Source organism: Panthera onca, chromosome A1, assembly GCF_046562875.1.
Source record: "Panthera onca isolate mPanOnc1 chromosome A1, mPanOnc1 haplotype 2, whole genome shotgun sequence".
In the NCBI taxonomy this organism is placed as follows: Eukaryota; Metazoa; Chordata; class Mammalia; order Carnivora; family Felidae; genus Panthera; species Panthera onca.
The window spans coordinates 35298-52163 of record NC_138339.1 but is presented as its reverse complement, the minus strand read 5'-3'; the positions used below and the strand labels follow the sequence as shown (position 1 = coordinate 52163).

The 16866-nt window shown below is 40.9% G+C and overlaps 1 protein-coding gene across 4 annotated transcripts in view; it reads right to left on the bottom strand.

Moving 5' to 3' along the window:
- Positions 1-16866, bottom strand: part of PLEKHG4B (pleckstrin homology and RhoGEF domain containing G4B) — an 81194-nt gene that overhangs the window by 40471 nt on the left and 23857 nt on the right. The gene's annotated exons all lie outside the window — the stretch shown is intronic.

Sequence of the window (16866 nt, the reverse complement as noted above, 5' to 3'; positions counted from 1 at the left end):
ATGTGCCTATTAGGCACTCATATTTGTCCCAGTTTACTTGCTTATAGTTATGTTTCTTTCCTCCTATAGAAGCTTAAATTTTATACAAGTTGAATTTCTTGACTTTTTTGTGGTATCTTTTGTCACCTTAAAACTTAGAGTTTGATGTCTTACTGAAGGTTGCCTTTCGCATTTATGTTAGTTTTCCTAAGAGTTGAGGTTTACAAAATACTTAATGTTTTCATATACCTGGAGTTGGAAATTGTACCTTAAATACACTGGTATATTCTTTTTTTAGATTTTTAAAAAAACGTTTAGTTATTTTTGAAAGAGAAAGCTTGAGCAGGGGAGGGGCAGAGAGAAAGGGAACCTGAGCTGGCAGCACTGAGCCAGTTGTGGGGCTCAAACCCACAAACCGTGAGATCATGACCTAAGCTGGATGCTTGACTAACTGAGCCACTCAGGCTCCCCACACACTGGTGTATTCCTAAGAGTGAAGGCCTCATTAAGCAGGTCCTTGCCGTGTACTCCCACTGGGTCGCCAGAAGGGGGAGGCACTATCCAACCTCCAGGAGCCACGGCCTGGGAGGAAGGTGAGGGTCTGGTGCAGACACAGCTAGTAATTACTGAGCACCTTCCAGGCACCCTCACACCTGTGGCCCCATTTAATTAAAAATTAAGATTTTTCAGGGGCGCCTGGGTGGCTCAGTTGGTTGAGCATCCGACTTCAGCTCAGGTCATGATCTCATGGTTTGTGAGTTCAAGCCCCGCGTCAGGCTCTGTGCTGCCAGCTCAGGGCCTGGAGCCTGCTTTGGATTCTGTGTCTCCCTCTTTCTCTGCTCCTCCCCTGTTGGTGCTCTGTCTCTCTCTCAAAAGTGAATAAAGATTAATTATTTTTTTAAATTAAGATTTTCAGATTGGAAAAATAATACTCGTGCATTGCAGAAACTGGAGGGTTCAGAAAAAACAAAACAACAATCCCAACACCAACCCCCAGAAGTCAGAATTGTTGACATTTATGTGTGTTTCATTTCATTATTTTTTCCTGTGTATTTTTTCAAACGTTGACAGAGAGAGAGAGAGCGCGCACGCGCGTTAGAACAAACAGGAGCCGGACAGAGAGATAGAGAGAGTGAGAGAGTGAGAATCCGAAGCAGGCTCCACGCTGCAAGCACAGAGCCCAACATGGGGCTCGAACCCATGAACCAGCTGAAACAAAGAATCGAACACTTAACTGACTGAGCCACCCAGGTGCCCCTTTTCCCGTGTATGTTTAATGGCTGAGATCACATCACAAAAATACAGCAGTGCATGGTAATTTTATCACCTAATGGTATTTCATCAGCCTCTCCTGTGCTATGAGAAACTCTTCGCCCAGACCACTTCAATGCTGCATATTTATTTTCCCCCAATTTTGCTCTGACAAATTAAAATACCATGCCCATTGTTGGGCCTGGAGGCCCACCTGGGTGTCACATGCTTCTGTGGAATCTGAGGCCATGGAGCAGGTTGATGGGTGTGGCCATGGCAGGGCCCCTGGGGTGGAGCCAGTGCCCACCAATCTGGGTGGCCACAGGTGTGGCCAGTGTCCTTGCTATATGGTCAGCACCCACCTCACGCTGGACACGAAGATCCAGAACATCATCCAGCCCTGTGGTCAGCAGCAGTGAGATTCCCAAGGACCACTCTCTCCCAAGGAGAGAAGTCCAACCTGAGCTGTGGCCTAAAGGTATGCAGCTGGGGTCGGTGGTGTGAGCCCCAGGAATGAGCTTCATGACAGAAAGTTCTGGAAGCAGAGGGTCCAAGGCCGACCATCACTGGTAGGTGACCCCTTCCCGGGTGGCCTGAGCAGACTCAAGGTGGGCAGTATGGGAGGACTGTGCAGCTCTCACACCCCAGCCCTGTCGCTCCCCCTCCTGGCATGAAAACAGCTCTACTGCCCAGACCCCAAAGGGCACTGCCAGGGAGAAACCGCCGAGGCTGGGGAGAAGCTGGCCCCTCTCCTCCTCTGCTCTTTCATGCCACTGCAGGCTGGAGGCAGATGTGAAACAGCAGCCCTGGCAGATGTGCTTCCCTCTGTCGGGTGGCTGGGCAGGGGATAAAATGTGCCAAGCATGTGTTGCTGGCATCTTCTGTCTCTGCAGTGGGATGTAGTAGCTGTGGAATGGCCTTGAGCAGCTGTGATAGCAGTAGTCATCTTTAACCAACACTGAGTGAAGGCCAACAACACGCTAAGCTCTTTGCATCCATGATGGCATTGAACCCTTACTCCATGAGAAGATATGCTGGTTGGGACTCATCAGCTGCAGGTGATAAGATGCCTGCTGACTCTTGGCTAAATGATGGAGAGGAGGAATTCTCTCACTGCAGAGTGTGAAGGACAAAAGCCCCATGGTTGGAGCAGAGGCTCACAGACACCGAGAACTGGGTGCTTTCTCTTTCACAGCCTTCCATGTACATGTGTTTCATTCTGATGCTGGTTACTGCATGGTCCTGGGATGACTTCCCCAGCCTAGTGGTCATACCCTTATACCCAATGTCTCAAGCAGGGAAAAGTAGTTTCCTGTGTCTTGTCTTTCCTACGGGAGTACGTTCTCATAAATATTCCTGCCCCCAGCAGACTTCTCTTTATCTATCATAGGCCATAAAGGAGCCAGTGATTTCCCCCAGTTACAAGGAAGGCTTGGAAAGTGGATGTCTCTGTAGTGGGAGGCAGCAAAAGACAAGGGTTGGGAATGACCACAAGCTAGACAGTCAAGTGTCTGCTCAGGCGGGTACTGTTATTACCTTGTTTATAGATGAACAGAATCAAAGACCAGAGAGATGAAAAGATGGCTTGCCTAGGTCTTTACAGAGTTTGCAGTGGCAGAACCCACATCATTCCTCTCACAGAGCCTGCGATCCTAACCCCTGTCCAGTACCACTTGGCAGGGACACCCAGGCAGCCGTCCACAATTCAGGCTGATAAATGGTGAGCACCAAGTGCTGTGACGACACAGAGGACAGAGAATCTTCTTGGGCACGGCCACGGGGAGTGAGCTGGAGAGGAGAGCTGTGGTTGCACTGGCCTTTGAAAGGTAAGTAGAACTTCCACCAGGTGCAGGGGAAATGGCACGAGGGGGGCAGGCCCCAGGATGAATGAAAGTGGGTGATGGGACAGTGCATGCTGGGTGGATTAATCAAGACTCTTTGGGTTGTCAGATGAATTTGTCTTGTGTCACTGGGAAGCCTGGAGGAGAGGGGCTTCAGACCTAGTCCAAGTAGGGGGCTTAAACATGTCACTGGGGCTGTTTCTCTCCCTTGCCCCACTTGGCTTCACTGTGCAGACAGGCTGGGTCAAGATGCAAATCCTCCTGATACATAAACCCAGTGGAAAGAGGGCATCTTGTCTTCAATATCTTTATTCAAGTTCCAGGGAAGACTCCGACTGGGCGTCTCAGTACTTCCAAGCTGCTCTAACAAAAATACTATAGATTGGGTAGCTTATAAACACAGAAATTTCTTTCTCACTATCCTGTAGCCTGGAAAGTCCAGGATCAAGGTATTGGCATTTTTGTTGTCTGGTCAGGACCAGCTGCCTGGTTCACAGATGACCAACTTTTTGCTGTGTCCTCACACATGTCAGAAGGGGCAAGGGCGTGCTCTCTAGGACCTCCTTTATAATGGCATGGATGGGATTGACCAAATCGCTTCTGAAAGGTCCCACTTCTTAATTCCATCACATATGGAAAACATACAAATTTTGTGAGGGACACAAACATTCAGTCTATAGCAGTAGGTCATGTGCCAATCCCTGAAGGTGGTGTCTGAAGGTGGGCTAAAGGGTGAACACAGAGAGCCACAGCCTTTCCAGAATAGTGGAGCATCATGGCAGCATGGTGGAGAGGTACCTCCTAAATGATAAGGCAGAGATGCTGAGCATACAACATATATCCATTCGTACATCTGCGATCTGTGGTAGATGCCTTCAACTTCGGTACTTTAATTTCCTCATCTGAAAAACTGACTAATTTCTCCACCACCATTTGTTGAAAAAACTGTCCTTACCCTCTGAATGGCCTTGGCATCCTTGTCAAACATCATTTGACCATATACGTGATGATTTATTTCTGGGCTCTCTACTCTGTTCCATTGGTCTTTATGTTTGTCTTATGGCAGTGCCACATTATTTTAATTACTGTAGCTTTGTAATGAGTTTTAAAAATCAGGAAATGTCAGTCTTCCAACTTTGTTCTTCTTCAAAATTCTTTTGGCTACTTGGACTCCCTTGAGATTCCATAGGAATTTTAGGATGGATATTTCTATTACTGCAAAAAAACATTGGTGTGATTTTGACAGAGACCACATTGACTCTGCAGATCACTTTGGGTAATACTGCCATCTTCACAGTATTAAATCTTCCAGTCCGTGAACATGGATGTCTTTCCATATCTTAGGTCTTCTTTTCTTTCTCAAGCAACGTTTTGTAGTTTTCAATATGCAAGTCTTTCACCTCTTTAAGTTTATTACTACATATTTTATTCCTTTGGAAGCTATTGTAAATCTTCTTTTAGTTTACCTTTTTTTAGTTTACTTTTCAGATTGTTCATCATTAGTATGTAGAAACACACTGAATTGTGCGTACTTTTGTATCCTGCAACTTTGCAGAAGTTGTTTATTAGTTCCAACAATTTTTTTGTGTGGAATCTTTAGGGTTTTCTACATATAAGATCACATCATTTGTGAACAGAGATAGTTTTACTTCTTCCTTTCTGAATTGGGTGTCTTTAATTTCTTTTTCTTGCCTGATTGCTCTGGCTAGAACTTCTAGGAAGTGGGCATCCTTGTCTTATTCCTGATCTTAGAGGGAACCCTTTTAGTCTTTCACCACTGAGTATGAATTAGCTGTGGGTTTTTCCATACATGGCCTTTCTTTTGTTGAGGCAGTTTCTTTCCATTCTTAGTTTAAGTGGTTTTATCATGAAACAATGTTGAATTTTGTCAAAATGGTTTTTTTTTTGTAATAACTGAAATGATGAGAAGAAGTTTCTTCAGGTTGAACTTGTGGGGGATTTGACTATAATTTCACAATAATGCATATGCCATGAATAAGGAAATTATGGCAATATTATTCCAAAGTAGAATGTAGATCAAAGGTTTGAAAAGGAAACAAGGAACACCATTCTTCTTGGCCCCAACACAGTCCATAATTCTGAGATTCTCCTTGGGCAAATCTACCAAGGTTTTGATTATAAATCTTTTGCAGCCAAATTAGATAGATGTTATAAATCTTCTAGTCATGTTCTGAATAGATCCAGTTCCAGGTTTCAAGGAGCAATTCTTTATCTCATTTCAACATCTTCTCTAAATGGTGTGCTCAGAACATTCACAGTGTGTCAAGAAAGAAGCATCAGAACCAAAGTTTATTATTATTATTATTCAAAAGGAAGTCAGTGGGTTTCACTGTTTATGAGCTGCAGTTCAGCTGCTATAAAAACATAAGCAGGGTCCTTTTTTTTGGTATTTATTTATTTTGAGAGAGAGAGAGAGGGAGGGGCAGAGAGAATCCCAAGGAGGCTCTGCACTGTCAGTACAGAGCCAGAATGTAAGGCTCGAACTCAAGAACTGTGACACCATGACCTGAGCTGAAATCAAGAGTCAGACGCTTAACCAACTGAGCTACTCAGGCGCCCTGGGTCCTTCTTTATAAGGCTTTCAACAGCAGTCCAGGAACCCGAATTTCTCTAGATCAGTAGCAGGTTTTCAATTATAATAGATGTACCACAGCAGTTATTACAGTACTCCAAAAAGCTCAGCTTCACTCTCCAACTTGGAAAATTTAAAATAGAACAAAACTTCTATGGTCCTTTGGAAAAGCCAGAAGGAGAACTTGGTTGTAGATTAAATGTGAGAAGTGAGGCTGAGCCTCCCTGGGTCTTTGATGACTCCCCAGCCCATTGTTTCATGGAGACTATGTACTGTCCACTTGTCCTGGGCCTGAATGGACACAGAGGGATGAGCTTCCCTCTCTGTGTGTCCATGGAACCTTGTCCTCACTGTCTGCTGTCATGGCCCTGTACCCCTGGTCCTGTGGCTGACCCCAGGTGGTCCACATAGCAACCTACCATCAGGAACCAGAGACAGCTGAGAGTATTTGCAGACCAACTCCCTTCTCAAATGGTGAATGTGCAGTGGTCAGGCCACTAGATGGTCTTCAATATGCCCTCAGCCTTAACTCTGTGCACAGTCTGGCTGCCATATGTACCTCCATTTACCTCGGCCTTGTGGGTTTTAAAAAAAATTTTTTTAAATGTTTATTCATTTTTTTAATTTAAATGTTTTTATTTGTGTCTTCATATACTTAAAGTGTATTTCTTTTTTTTAATTTTTAAATTTTATTTTTTTAAATTTACATCCAAATTAGTTATCATATAGTGCAACAATGATTTCAGGAGTTGATTCCTTAATGCCCCTTACCCATTCAGACCATCCCCCCGCCCACAACCCCTCCAGCAACCCTCTGTTTGTTCTCCATATTTAAGAGTCTTCAGGGGCGCCTGGGTGGCTCAGTCGGTTAGACGTCCGACTTCGGCCCAGGTCACGATCTCACGGTCCGTGAGTTCGAGCCCCGCGTCGGGCTCTGGGCTGATGGCTCAGAGCCTGGAGCCTGCTTCTGATTCTGTGTCTCCCTCTCTCTCTGCCCCTCCCCCGTTCATGCTCTGTCTCACTCTGTCTCAAAAATAAACGTTAAAAAAAAAAAATTAAAAAAAAAAAAAAAAAGAGTCTTCATTTTTGAGAGAGAGACAGAGAGAGACAGAGCATGGGCAGGGGAGGGGCAGAGAGAGAGGGAAACACAGAATCTGAAGCAGGCTCCAGGCTCCAAGCTGTCAGCACAGAGTCTGATGTGGGACTCAAACCCACGAACCACGAGATCATGACCTGAGCCAAAGTTGGATGCTCAACTGCCTGAGCCATCCAGGCTCCCCAGTTTCATTGTTGATTTTAGTAATTAGGGGATATTTCTAAAATTAGGAAAGTAGAACATGCACATCTGGCCTTTTTCCGTACTCACAGGTCTACCACAGCACAGGCATGCTGACATCACCGCATGTCCCCTTGTTATGGTTTTACAAGTACATGTTAAAAAACTGATGCAAGGGGTGCCTGGGTGGCTCAGTTTATTTTAGATCTAAGATATCTGATTCTAACTGTGTGTGACACTATAGTGTCCACACATATTTCCACGAATATGACAAGAGTTTCAGATAGTCTATCATACTGAATTCTCCCTGCTCTGAATATTAATCTTTATATTTTTCTGCTTGTCAGTAAGCAAAAACCTGTCTTGTCGTGTACCTGGTGCCTCTCTGACCACCAAGAAGCTGGGTTTCCCCAGGGTTTCTGTGGGCAAGTAGTGCCTCTTCTGGACATTGCCTCTCCAAGGCTGACTTTTATACAGGACTTAGTATTTTACTTATGTCTATGAGTTCTCTGCAAACACGATGTAAGAAACAGCTTTTATTTGGCTGTTCATTGGCTTCTGAAACACAGATTTACTAGATGTTTCTGCCATCAATCTATCAGTTTCCTTTTTGCGACCTTGAGCCTGAGAAGTCAGTCCCCTCCCCTCTCTGTGTTTCACCCTAACTCATAGACAAAAGCCTCTGCTGGTGTTTTCCTAAGTGGCCTGCACAGTGCTAGGTGACCGCTCACCACACCCCTGAGACCTACCCCCCTCCCTGCGACTCCCATGCTGACCGCATTGTTCACAGTCCCTCTGGCTCTGGGTGATCAGGACTGGTAGCTGGTCTGTCAGAGCAGGCCATCACTATAAAAGAATGGCCATACACACTCAGAATGTTTTATTTTTGCTTTAAATATGTAAATGCACATTCCTGAACCTCCATCCCTTAGAGGTTTGTCCCTCCCAGTGCTCTCCCTCAGCCCCAGGAGAGCTCTCATGGCTCCTTTACGGTCAATCCCACGTTACTAGATGATAGTTCTCTACACTAAGCTCCCTGAGGTAGATTTCTGTGTGGGTCAGTCTCTTCATGGGACTCTAACAGGCACAGAGACCCATCTTTTCTCTGCTGACTTGGGGACTCTACTGTCTCCCCTGGGTTGGCCACAGTCATGTTGCTGTGTCTCACAGCACCTCTCAAATGGAGCGAGAACATAAAGACAGTAGGCGAAGAATATGGATGGAGAACTCTTCCGGATTTCCCCCCAAATATCCCAGTCTCTCAGGTGTCTTGCTCATACCTAATGTGATGGCACCTTTTTTTAAGACTTTAGGGAGTCTCTGCTGAACATTCAACTCGTTTTCACAGAAAAAGCTATCCCTCTTTATTTCTGCACTCATATTTAATCAGTTTAGGGTTCAATTAAATTGGATTTAATTAGCTCTTCTTTTCCTACCTTAAGGTGGAAATTTAGGTAAGTGATATCAGACTTCTTCCACAAAACTACATATTAGTTTAAACTATATTATACACTAAGCATTGCTTTAGTTGCATGTAAACATTTCTGCACATTGTGTTTTCATTATGATTCAGTTCCAATAATTTTCCTTGTGATTTCTCTAAGTCATGGGTTCTTTAGAAATGTGTTATTTGATTTCCAAAAATTTGGGAGTTTCTACTTATTTGTTGTTATTTCTGATGATAGCATTGTGGTTACAAAAAAATACTTTATTTCTTCCCTTTCAAATTTATGAAATTGTATTTTTTTAGAGACCTACAGCATGTTGTCTATCTTGAAAAAATTTCATGTGCACTGGAAAGAATGTGTATTCTGCATTTGTTGGATGTAATGTTCTATAAATGTCAAATAGGTCAGTTTGTTAGGTGTTGTTCGGATCTTTTATATCCTTATTGATTTTTTTTACTGATCATTTTATCAATTTTTGACAGAAGTACATGAAAATTCCCATTTAGTGTTGCCAGTTGTTTGTCTTAACGTACTCAGAAGCTCTCTTACTAGGTACTCTGTTGATAAATGGAGGCTTTTATCACTATGAATTGTCCTGTCCCCATGTGTCTCCTGTGACTCTGTCAGAGACCTAACTTGTCTGACAGAAAGATCATTGCCTCACCTACTCATACTTAGTCGCATATCTTCTTTTTCCATTCTTTTTCTTTCACCCTTTGTATGTGTTTATATTTTAAAGGGCATTCCTTATAACCAGCATTTAGTTGGTCTTGCCTTTTTCTCAGCCTGAGTCTGGCAATATTTGCTTTCAGTTGGATTTTTTAGTTCATTTAAGTACATTTAAAATAATTACAAATATGGTTGGATTAAATCTGTCATCTTCACATCTGTCATCTGTTCATCTATTTGCCTATCTGTTTCTTTGTTCTTCCTTTTATCTTCTCTTCTGTGTTTTGGATTCCATTTATCTACTCTACTGATTTTTCGGTTATACCTCTTCGTGTTGCTTTCGGTAGTTGCTCTCAAGACTACAACATGCATCTTTAACTATTCAAGTAACATGTACTTTAATAGTTTAAATGTACTTTAAAACAATGTAAGAACCTAGAGTAGTACAATTCAATTTACTCCCTCCCACATTTTGTGCTTTTGTCATATATTTTAAAAAATCTTATTTAAATTCCAGTTAGTTAACATACAGTGTAATATTAGTTTCAGGTGTACAATTTAGTGATTCAACACTCCCATACAATACCCAGGGTTCATCACAAGTGCTCTCCTTCATCCCCATCACCTATTTGACTCCTCCCCTACTCCCCTCTCCTCTGGTAGCCATCAGTGTGTTCTCTATAGTTAAGAATCTGTTTCTTGGTTGGTCTCTCTTTTTTTCCTTTGCTCATTTGTTTAAATTCTGCATATGAGTGAGATCATATGGTATTTGTCTTTCTCTGACTTAGTTTGCTTAGCATTACACTGTCTAGCTCCTTCCATGTTGTTGCAAATTGTAAGATTTTATTTTTATGGCTGAGTAATATTCCAGTGTGTGTGTGTGTGTGTGTGTGTGTGTGTGTGTGTGTGTGTGTGTGTGTCTCCCACATCTTCTTTACCCATTCATTTGTCAGTGGACACTTGGGTTGCTTCCATAGTTTGGCTATTGTTAATAATGCTGCAATAAACATAGGGTGCACATATCCCTTTGAATTAATGTTTTCATATTCTTTGGGTAAACCACACAGTAGTGTGATTACTGGATCATAGGGTAGTTCCCTTTTTAACTTTTTGAGGAACCTCCATACTGTTTTCCAGAGTGGCTGCACCACTTTGCATTCCCACCAACAACGCATGAGGGTTTCCCTTTCTCCAAATCCTTGCCAGCACATGTTGTTTCTTGGGTTGTTGATTTTAGCCAATCTCACAGGTATGAGGTGATATCTCATTATAGTTATCATTTGCATTTCCCTGATGATCAGTGATGTTGAACATCTTTTCATGTACCTGTTAGCCATCTGTATGTCTTCTTTGAAGAAATGTCTGTTCATTAATTCTGACCATTTTTAATCAGAATATTTTTTGGTGTTGATTTATATAAATTATTTATATATTTTAGATATTAAACTCTTGTTGGATATATAATTTGTAAAATATCTTCTCCCATTAGGCTGTGTTTTACTTTTGTTGATTGTTTCATATGCTGTGCAGAAGCTTTTTATTTTGGTGTAGTCCCAATAGTTTTTTTTTTTGCTTTTGTTTTCCTTGCCTCCGGAGACATATCTAAAAAAATGTTGCTATGGCCAGTGTCAAGAGAAATTACTGCCTGTGCTCACTTATAGGACTTTTGATGGTTTCAGGTCTCACATACAGGGTCAGGGCCAGACAGCTTCACAGGCAAATTCTACCAAACATGTAAAGAAGAGTTAATACCTATTTTTCTCCAATTATTCCCAAAAATAGAAGAGGAAGGAAAACTCCCAAATTCATTCTATGAGGCCAACATTACTGATTCCAAAACCAGATAGAGATACAATAGCAAAAAAAGAGAATTAAAGGCCAATATCTCTAATGAACACAGATGCAAAACTCCTCAACAAAGTACTAGCAAACAAAATCCAACAATATGTTAAAAAAATCACTCATCATGATGTAGCAGGATTTATTCCTGGGTCGCAAGAATGGTTCAATATTCAGAAATCAATTGACATGATACGTCACATCAGTAAGAGAAAGGATAAAAACCATATGATCATTTCAGTAGATGCAGAGAAAGCATTTGACAAAGTACAACATCCATTCATGATAAAAACCATCAACAAAGTAGGTGTAGAGGGAACAGACCTCAACATCATAAAGGTCACATATGAAAAACCCATAGCTGACATCAATGGTAAAAAACTGAGAGCTTTCCCCTAAGCTCAGGAACAAGACATGGATGTCTACTCTCACCACTTTTGTTCAACATAGTACTGGGAGTCCTTGCCACAGCAAGCAGACAACAAAAAGAAATAAAAGGCATCCATGGCACAAAAACAGACACTCAGATCAATGGAACAGAATAGAGAACCCAGAAATGGACCCACAAATGTATGGCCAACGAATCTTTGACAAGGCAGGAAAGAATATCCAATGGAATAGACAGTCTCTTCCGCAAGTGGTGCTGGGAAAACTGGACAGCGACATACAGAAGAATGAACCTGGACCACTTTCTTACACCACACACAAAAATAAACTCAAGATGGATGAAAGACCTAAATGTAAGACAGGAATCCATCAAAATCTTAGAGGAGAAAGCAGGCAAAAACCTCTTTGACTTTGGCCGCAGCAACTTCTTACTCAACACGTCTCCACAGGCAAGGGAAACAAAAGCAAAAATGAACTACTGGGACCTCTTCAAGATAAAAAGCTTCTGCACAGCGAAGGAAACCATCAGCAAAACTAAAAGGGAACTGACGGAATAGGAAAAGATATTTGCAAATGACATATCAGATAAAGGGTTAGTATCCAAAATCTATAAAGAACTTATCAAACTCAACACCCTAAAACAAATAATCCAGTGAAGAAATGGGCAAAAGACATGAATAGACACTTCTCCAAAGAAGACATCAAGATGGCCAACTGACACATGAAAATGCTCAACATCAGGGAAATACAAATCAAAACCACAATGAGATACCACCTTACTCCTGTCAAAATGGCGAACATTAGCAACTCAGGCAACAACAGATGTTGGCAAGGATGCAAAGAAAGAGGATCTCTTTTGCATTGCTGGTGGGAATGCAAGCTGGTGCAGCCACTCTGGAAAACAGTATGGAGGTTCCTCAAAAAATTAAAAATAGAACTACCATATGACCCAGCAATTGCACTACTAGGTATTTATCCAGGGGATACAGGTGTGTGCTGTTTCGAAGGGACACATGCACCCCCATGTTTATAGCAGCACTATCGACAATAGCCAAAGTATGGAAAGAGCCCAAATGTCCATTGATGGACAATGGATAAAAAAAGATGTGGTATATGTGTGTGTGTGTGTGTGTGTGTGTGTGTATGTGTGTGTGTCTATACACACACACATACACACACACACAGGAATATTACTCGGCAATCAAAAAGAATGAAATCTTGCCATTTGCAACTATGTGGATGGAACTAGAGGGTATTATGCCAAGCAAAATTAGTCAGACAAAGACAAATATCATATGACTTCACTCATATGAGGACTTTAAGAGACAAAACAGATGAACATAAGGGAAGGGAAACAAAAATAAAAACAGGGAGGGGGACAAAACATGAGAGACTCATAAATATGGAGAACAAATAGAGGGTTACTGGAGGGGTTGTGGGGGGGGGGGATGGGATAAATGGGTAAGGGGCATTAAGGAATCTATTCTTGAGATCATTGTTGCACTATATGCTAACTTGGCTGTAAATTAAAAAAATAAAATAAAAAAAAAGATATAAAAGGCATCCAAACTCATAAGGAAGAAGTAAAACTTCCACTATTTGCAGATGACATGACACTACATATAGAAAATCCTTCAGACTCCACCAAAAACTACTAGAACTGAGAAATCAATTCAGTAAGGTCACAGGATACAAAATCAATGTACAGAAATACATTGCACTTGTATGCACTAATGATGAAGCAACAGAGAAATTAAGAAAAAATCCCATTACAACTGTACCAAAAATAATAAAATACCTGGGAATAAACTTAACCAAAGAGGTGAAAGACCTGTACACTGAAAACTATAAAGTTCTGATGAAAGAAACTGAAGATGGTGTCTGGGTGGCTCAGTTGGTTAAGCGTCTGACTTCGGCTCAGGTCATGATCTCGCGGTTCGTGAGTTCAAGCCTCTCATCAGGCTCTGTGCTGACAGCTCAGAGCCTGGAGCCTGCTTCAGATTTTGTGTCTCCCTCTCTCGTTGCCCCTCCCCTGTTCATGCTTTTTCTCTCAAAAATAAATAAACATTAAAAAAAAATTGAAGATGACACAAAGAAATGGAAAGAAATCCCATGCTCATGGATTGTAAGAAGAAATATTGTTAAAATGTCTATGCTACCCAAAGCAATCTAGAAATTTAACATAATCCCTATCGAAATACCAGCAGCATTTTTCACAGAACTAGAACAAACAATCTTAAAATTTGTATGGAACAACAAAAGACCCTGAAGAGCCAAAGTAACCTTGAAAAAGAAAAAAAAAGCTGGAGGTAACATAATTCCAGGCTTCAAATTATATTACAAAGCTGTAGTAATCAAAATAGCATGGTACTGGCATAAAAATAGACACATAGCTCAATGGAACAGAATGGAAAACACAGAGATAAACCCACAGTTATATCGTCAATTAGTCTTTGACAAAGCAGGAAAAAATATCCAATGAGAAAAAGACAGTCTCTTCAACAAATGGTGTTGAAAAAATCAGACACCTATATGCAAAAGAAAGAAACTGGACCACTTTCTTTCACTCAAAATGGATTGGGGACCTAAATGTGAGACTAGCCCTGAGGTTTCTTAAAGTTCAATCTCTCCTCCTCTGAGCATAGATGGTCCTTCCCCGTCAGGTTGCTCTTCCACCCACCCTCTCTGCAGTTTCAGTCACTGGTCCCAGGTTTGAAAGTGTCTTCTGCTCTTGCTCACTTAGGAAGTCATTATCTCTCCATAATTTGGTTCTTTTAGATCTCTGTGTATCCACAGCTCTTGGATGGTTTTAAAGGAAAGTATAATTGTTTTGGTTTATGTAGGGCTTTCTTGTTGCTTGGCAGGAGTTAAAGTCTCTCTCACACTTCTAAACCATAACTAGAGAAAGGGCTCACCTGTTCATTGGCCCTAAATGTTTTGCCAATTTCTGCTGTTCTCTGACCCTTCACTTAGGAGTACATGTACAATTTCCCAAATGTAAAGGTCTTGTCATTATTGATTTGGAGTTTTATTGCACTGCAATCTTTAAAAAAAAGTTTTTTATTAATGTTTATTTATTGTTGAGAGAGAGAAACAGAGCATGAGCATGGATGGACAGAGAGAGAGGGAGACACAGAATCCAAAGCAGGCTCCAGGCTCTGAGCTGTCAGCACAGAGCCCAATGTGGGACTCAAACTCACAAACAGCGAGATCATGACCTGAGCCAAAGTCAGACGGTTAACCCACTGAGCTACCCAGGCGCCCCTGCACTGCAATCTTTAGATACTAATTCTTTGGTATTTATTGCCACCTTATGATTAATGGTCAATTCTGGTCAATTTCAATAAATGCATATGTACACTTAAGAAGAGTGTATGCTCTCTAATATTCTCAAGTTGTATACATTCTTGAAGTAAATGTATATCCTTTAATTGTAAAATTTTACCTGAATTTTATCAAATTTTGGTTAATTCTGGAAAATGTTGCATGTGTGCTTTGGGAAGGATGTGTATTTTAAAATTACTGGCTTCAGTACTCTACGCATGCCCATTAGTGAAAGAGAGAAATCAGGTGTTCAGACATATCCTAAGTAATACGGGGTCTGTTTATCTATTTGCTTTTCCCATTATGATTATGCTTACTCCTTCTAATTCCCTCAGTTTGTGCACCAAACATTTCAGGCTATGTTGTTAGGTGTTTACAGACTGTTACATATTCCTGGTTGTTACCAGTATTATTACTCAATGATCTGCCTTAGCCTTGATAATGCATTCTGCCTTTTACTATATTTAATTTTTTATGATGATTGCTACACCAGTTATCTTTGGCTGGAATTTTGCTGGGCTACCATTTAAAAACTTTGTTTTCATCCAGTTATTATATATGTTGTGCTTTTTATTCCTGTGCCTTTGCTTTGTTTGTTCCCTCCTTTTCTGGCTTCCATTTGATTTCATCTTCTTTATTGGAATCTCCTGCTCCTGCTTCCCCCCCCCCCCCATCAAGCAAACCATTCTATTTCTATATCTTTCTGATTGCCTTTAACTTCTGCAGATAGTTTTTGAGCCAAACTGTGATGAAAGAGAGTCATAAATAAGCTGATGAGTCACTTTGAACATTTCCTGTATCTACAGAGGGATGGAAGAATGGTGGTCATTGAAATCTTAGGAATACAACAAAAAATTAGTAATGTTAGTAATGTTCTTCAAGTCACATACTTCGACCACAGCAGGTAAATAAAAACTGCATTGATCTATATTAACTACGATACGTTTATATGCATAGGTGTTGAGATAAGTTCATTTTCTCCTGTGTCATACAGATGATCGAATTTTATTTTCTTTATTCAAAAGTAAAAAGCAATATAAAGATGCAAATAGCAAGGTTATCCCTAAATTTCATTTTGTGCTTATTAAATTGTATACTTGTAAATATGTATTGATACTAAAGAGTAGTAGTATTCACATGGCTTTTTCAGAAAATAAGCAATTTTGTAAATGGAAAGGCGGATGACTTATGATTAAAATGAAAGGAAAAGGAAACACAACAGAAGAAAGAAGGTGAAACATTAGGTCAAAATACCTTCTCAAAACACACCTTTGAAAGGGGACAGGCGTTTCTGTTCCCTGTGCTGCTGTTTACCTCTGTTTCTTATCAATCAATACCCTTTAAGTGTGCAAAAGATACACAATCACAAAGGAAAAAATCCTCTGTGTAGACGACTTCACACAAAGAATCAAATGTAGGATATCATTGGTCATTTCTCTACCGTGGTCATTCTAGCTAAAAGGCATTCAAAGAATTTAATAAATCAAAGTAGTCCAGTGGTAGTTTTTTTTAAAAGCCCTACTTCAATATCAATGGAATAATAAAAGGCACTGATTAATAAAGATCTTACTTTTTAAGATCTTTGTACTTTTTAATATCAAATGTACTTTTATTGTTTATTTATTTTTGAGACAGAGAGAGACAGAGCATGAATGGGGGAGGGGCAGAGAGAGAGGGAGACACAGTATCGGAAGCGGGCTCCAGGCTCTGAGCCATCAGACCAGAGCCTGATGCGGGGCTCAAACTCACGAACCGTGAGATCGTGACCTGAGCTGAAGTCGGACGCTCAACCGACTGAGCCACCCAGGTGCCCCTCAAATGTACTTTTATACGATTGAGCCATGAATCTCTATAGCAGCTCACTGCAATATACCCACAAATTGTCTGCCATTAATTTTAAGATTGCCTCAAAAATAACCTACAATAAAATATCCCAAGACATTTCTCCCCTAAATTGATCTACAGATTTAAAGTAATCTTAATCAAAACTCCTAGTATGATTTTTATAAATTAACAGATTCTCAATTTTTTATAGATATGCAAAGACACTAGAATAACTAAACAATTTTGAAAAAGAAGAACAAAGTGGGAGGCCTTATACCAGCTGATTTCAGGATTCACTCTAAAGGTTCAGTAATCAAAACCATGTTACTGGAGGAAAGAGAGACAGATCAGGGGAACAAAACAGAGTCTAGGAACAGATTCACACTTGTACTGACAATTCACTTTCAACAATGTTGCCTGGGTGAGTCAATGGAG